This window comes from Anolis carolinensis, chromosome 3 (genome assembly GCF_035594765.1).
Source record: "Anolis carolinensis isolate JA03-04 chromosome 3, rAnoCar3.1.pri, whole genome shotgun sequence".
Lineage (NCBI taxonomy): Eukaryota > Metazoa > Chordata > Lepidosauria > Squamata > Dactyloidae > Anolis > Anolis carolinensis.
The window spans coordinates 165,893,116-165,899,115 of NC_085843.1; positions in this window are offsets into that span (position 1 = coordinate 165,893,116).

Sequence of the window (6,000 nt, forward strand, 5' to 3'; positions counted from 1 at the left end):
TGACTCAACCACTTCCTGCTGAATTCTCTGTGCAACATAAATTTGGAAGATAAGATTTAGTAGACTCAATGAATGATTTCTAAAATATTCTTGTTCTAATGCAGCAGAGCATGCATGACCAAGTAGGGAAAGCCAATGGATTGTGCTAGGGGACCTGCAAACAGTCATGGTGAGTAATGCCTAACAGATAATTCCACTGCTTTCTGAGAAGCACCAGGTGAACTATACATCCTAGCAACTACAACTCCCAAATGTCAAGGCCTATTTTACCCCAAACTCCGGCAGTGTTCTCATTTGTGCATATTGAGTATTTGTGCCAAGTTTGGTCCAGATCCATCATTGTTTGAGTCCACAGTGCTCTCTGGATGTAGGTGAACTACAACTCCAAAACTCAAAGTGAATGCCCACCAATCCCTTCCAGTATTTTCTGTTGGTCATGGGAGTTCTATGTACCAAGTTTGGTTCAATTCCATCATTGGTGGAGTTCAGAATGCTCTTTGATTGTAGGTTAACTATACATAGGTTAACTGCAGGTTGAGAACCACTGCTTTAGGCAGCTATCTGCTTCTGCAACACCATCAAGAACTGTAATATTAATAGCAGCCACTATCTCAGATTTGTTTGCAGGACCCAAAATCAATACTCCTCAATGAGGGAAAAGGGTCCTGTGCTCAACAGGCAAAGATGAAAAATATAAAGAATAAATGTGAGTCTTCAGCAGTGAAGACTCAACAATCCCCCCCAACACACACAAAGATGACTGTTGTATTGCAACTACATTTCTACCATTTGTTGGGTACTTTCTTATTGTTTCTAAATCTTTGATATCGGTGCCACCAAGTTTTCCTCGCCCATAAGATCAGAACTTGAAAAACCTACTTGCTGAGGAATTGCTTTGATTAAAATTAGAAACACTTCTCACACTAAAAACTGTGTTCACCAACCAGCTTAAATACGGTTAGTTATGATAATGGTGCATAGTCATTTATATTTGTGAAAACTGGACAGTGACGAAAGCCGGCAGGAGAAGAGATCTAAGAGTACTGTGGATCACTAAAAAGACAAATCATACCTGAACTCTCATTAGAAGACAAGATTACTAAACTGAGTCTGTTGTAATTTGGACGTATCAGGAGATGTGATATCTCATGAGGAAATACAATAATGCTTGAGAAAGTAGGAAGCAGGAGAATAAAAAGAAGATACTAGAGTTGGGCAAAAAATTCGAATCAGTCGTATGTCGGATCTGATTCGTTTGTTTTGTCACTTTTGAACTGAGTTCCGATGCGGGTTATCCTGTCGAGTGTATCCCGCAATATCGAACCGCAATAGCCAATTTTTCTAATGGCATTGTATGTTTTTCAAAATTAAAGCTAATGCATTTTCAAAGCACCCAAACTTGGTTTGAGGGAGGTGCACTGGTGCAGCCTAGCCTGGGCTTGACTCCCTGTGACCAATCACAGTGATGTTCATGTTAGGGGAGGTGCTTGTACGTCCTCAATGAAAAGCATCTGTAGCGTGCTTCGTGGCTCATTCACGCTTGGGAATTGGAGAGGGAGGGTGGAGGCTAGACTAGCTGGCTGCTTTCAGGCAGGGATTTTCTGCTGCGTCACAGGCGATAGCTTCCTTGCCTGGTGGCCAGTGGGCATTGCTAGCTGCGGCACCAATTGCTTGGGGCCAGGGAAGGGGAGAGTAGAGCAGAGCAAAGCACTGAAAGAAAACTGGGAAAAGGGTGGGTGGGAAAAGGGCCAGTGTGCCGCTTTTTTCCCGGGTCGGCGTGGCTGCCCGCCAGTGCTTCTTCCATTTGCTGGTGGACCGCCTGGCTGGATTCATTCCTTTGCGGTGCCATTTTTTGCTTCCAGGCAGGAATTTTCTGCTGCGCCATTGCTCGGGGGGGGGGGGGGTATTTTTCTTTAAAGATTTTAATAATAAAGAAGCAAAGCAAGCAACACGTTTTATTGCAGAAGCTTTTTTGGGGTGGTAGGGGAAAGGGCTTATTTGTTTGTTTGTGGCCTTGGCCATGTGGCCACAGACCTCCTCAAGCGTGTGTGTGTCAGGGTCGCAAAGCCCACACTGTGAACTCTACACATGAACAGCAGCTGCCCAGTGTCCATGGAATGGGCTCCTTCCCGGATGCCTGCGGAAGCACATTGCGCATTGCGGCAGCACTGTGTCCACCAGTGTCCACCAATTTCACAGAGTTTTGGCCACAAAAACAAAGTTTCCCAAGTAGAACAAGGACTTTCCAAGTAAAGACAACCCAAAGAAATGGGAAATAAGACTTTAAAGCAGGAACAGATTTCTGGAATTATTAAAAAATGGTCTCTTATATAAGCTCAGAAAATTCACCAAAAATCAGCGGATATGGGAAACATGCTGAATTTTGGTGAGCTAGCAGTGTTAAATGTGTTCTACCATTGTACCAAGTTTGAAGAGGATAGCTAAAACAATGAGGGAGGGACTGTCCTGTAAAGGCCGCTCCCGGAGCTGTTTTTGGCCACTATGCATGCGCGTACACCATTAACAAATTAATTATGAATATTCCAAATATTCATTTAGTTTCAAATTTTTTGAAGTCAAAATTCAGAAGTAGTTTCAGAAACGAAGCACCAGCACCCCCTACTTTAGAAGCGAGTTTTGAATCATTTTTTTTATGGATCACACATGCCTAGAAGATACATTATAGGTGTTCTGATTTGGACCTCATCTCACACCGTAGAGCTCTGTTTCCATGCACGGATCCATCACATGATGTAAGGGCACTTCCCGTGGCACTTGGTTTCCATAGCATAACCCAGAATGTGTTTGGAGTTGGAAGCACCTGACTCCAAATGGTGAAAGATGGGAAAAGAACATGGGATGGCTAGTCATCCCAGAAGACAGACCTCAAAGGTGGGAACCAAGTAAGATGGTTCTCTCTCCTTTCTCATGGAATGAGGTCCTTAGTCAAGGAAGCTATAATCTTGAGTTTGCAAGACAGTACTGTCAGTGACCAGAACTGGCAAACAATATTGGTTAGAATTAGTCTGGAAGCTGAACTCCTAAATCTATTTGGACTGTTTTCAAAATAAGCTAAGCCAATTCTCAGTAGTTTGAAAACATTTCCAGGTTAGTCAAAGTTAATCTGATTTGAGTTTGTGTTCAGTGAAGGTGAAGATGGTGAAGGAGTTCAGCCATCGCTAATTTGAATATGTGAAATATGTATAAATGTAAAAAAAAAAATAATCCATTATTCTAGTGTATTGGCCTCTCGGCCATGATAAACTTGGCAGAGAGGAAAAAGAGCCTATTGCATTGCAGATATCCATGCAGCTAGGTAATGAAAGTAGCACTTCAATAATGCATAAGTCCTTTCATGTAAATTGCCACTTACAGAGAGCTAATAAATGATTCCCTGTTAAGATTTTATTATTACAGTTGCTGTTTTTATTTTGCATATATACACAGATGTCTTTACCCCCTTGGAGGATAACATCTATGGATTTAATGTTTACCTTTGCTACTAAATCCGTGCAATTTTTTTTCCATAAAGTCGTCTCCTCCACCTTTGTGTGACTGTGTTAGCTTGCCATTAAAATAAACTGCTTGGGGTAAAAATCATATCATTGAGTTGGATGCCAGACTAAAAGGGCATGCCAAGGTAATTATAATATGTCACATTTTTATAATTTGAAAGCACACAGAATATGAGAAAGCAATATTTAAGGAAGACAAATATGCTTATATTGATTTCCTGCTCTGACATTTCCATCACATTTATTTGCTCATTCGTAAGCCATAAGTACACCTGGGTGGCATATAGTTTACTGAATTGAGTTTATACGGGCAGCACTATTTATTGGCCTCTACTGGACTCATTGTAGTATTACAATAACAGGGGCTAGGGCAGCCATTGGCAAAATGCGACTCTTAAATTCCCAGCTTTAGCCAACGTAGTCAATGGTAAGGAACACTTACAACCCAAAAACAGCTGGAGGGCCTCATTCTGTCCATGTTTTTTCCATGTCTGGTATGAGAGAATTGGCCATCTGCAAGGACGTTGCCTAGGGGATGCCTGGATGTTTTGATGTTTTTACCATCCTTGTGGGAGGCTTCTCTCATGTCCCTGCTTGGAGCTGGAGCTGACAGAGGGAGCTCATCTGTGCTCTCCCCAGATTAGATTTGAACCAGCATCCTTCAGGTCAGCAATCCAACCTTCAGGTCAGCAGTCCTACCAGCACAAGCGTTTCATCCACTGCACCACCAGGGGCTCCAGTGTAAGTTGGAAAACTATATCTCACAGTTTGACTGGCCCTACCGTTAGGCAACCAATTTGAGCAACAACTTTTTGGGTGACATGAAAGACCAGTAAACTGTTGACAATTTACCTTGATATTATTAGGCACTTGTGATTTATTAAAACATTTCAATTTATACAACAAAAAAGAAGAAAAAGCAAAGCAAAGGGGGGAGATAGCGTTATTGTTACCCTGTTTCCCCGAAAATAAGACATCCCCGAAAAATAAGACCTAGTAGAAGTTTTGCTGAATTGCTAAATATAAGGCCTCCCCCGAAAGTAAGACCTAGCAATGTTTTTGTTTGGAAGCATGCCCAGCGCCTGCCAAACAGAAACCAGAGCATTCAGGATTGGTAAATGTACATACCAGTTGTACATGGAAATAATGGTAGTAACAAGAAATTCTTGATAGGATTCAGAGTTTGTCTGGTTATGTTGGTTTGTGATGACAACTACTGTACAGTATATAATAAATGTTCATTTTTTTGTTCAACAATAAATGTGAATTCTTCTTCATGGAAAAATAAGACATCCCCTGAAAATAAGACCTAGCGCAACTTTGGGAGCAAAAATTAATATAAGACACTGCCTTATTTTCGGGGAAACACGGTAGTAGATTAACCTGTGACAAATATTAAATATGTCACAAAAGAAGAGGGAAGGGGGTAAAGAAAAACTGTAGAGACAATTATCAGTGTACAAAGTTTTCTTAAGATCCTTATTACAAAAACAATTTTTATTGAAGCATTCCCTCCCTTTTTAATACATCTACTGTATTTCTTCGTATCGATTACAAGGATTATATGAAATAACGAAAGTTTCCATGTATCTACTAAAGTAATGGGAGGAGTGTTGTTGTCATCAAACAATAAGTACAATACCGTATCTTCTTCTAGTACAGTAGAGTCTCACTTATCCAACATTCTGGATTATCCAACGCATTTTCCTAGTCAGTGTTTTCAATGCATTGTGATATTTTGGTGCTAAATTCATAAATACAGTAATTACTACATAGCATTAATGTGTAATGAACTACTTTTTCTGTCAAATTTGTTGTATAACGTGATGTTTTGGTGCTTAATTTGTAAAATTATAACCTATTTTGATGTTTAATAGGCTTTTTCTTAATCTCTCCTTATTATCCAACATATTTGCTTATCCAACATTCTGCCGGCCCGTTTATGTTGGATAAGTGAGACTCTACTGTATTATTTTGCGGTCTTCTGATCCCTTCTTCCAGTTCCTCTTCATTAAGAGCTTATCTTCATTGTTATAATAAAACATAGCTTTATATTTGTTTAAGTAGAATTCAATAACTATTGAATTTTCATCTAATATTATATTTTATATGTGTTAGATTATTTTAAATCCTTTATCTAATTACATAGTAAATCTGATTTGATTTGTTAGTAAATTAGTATTGAGTAAGAAATAATTTAATGGGGGGCTATCCAACAAACACTGTTGTAGTCATTTTTTCTGATTATTTATACATTCTATGAAACGTTTCTATTCTTTCTGAAAATTTGGGGGTTTTACTTGGTGTAGAGCCAAAGTTATTTTGTCCATTTCAGCCATTTCAAAAACTTTTGTAACCCAGTCCTCTGATGTTATTATATTTTGCTATTTCCATAGTTTTGCATATTCAATTCTAGCTGCTGCTATTCATCCTGTTGTGAATTAATAAAAAAAACCCTTTTAACCCAAGAGAACAGCTCTCTCAG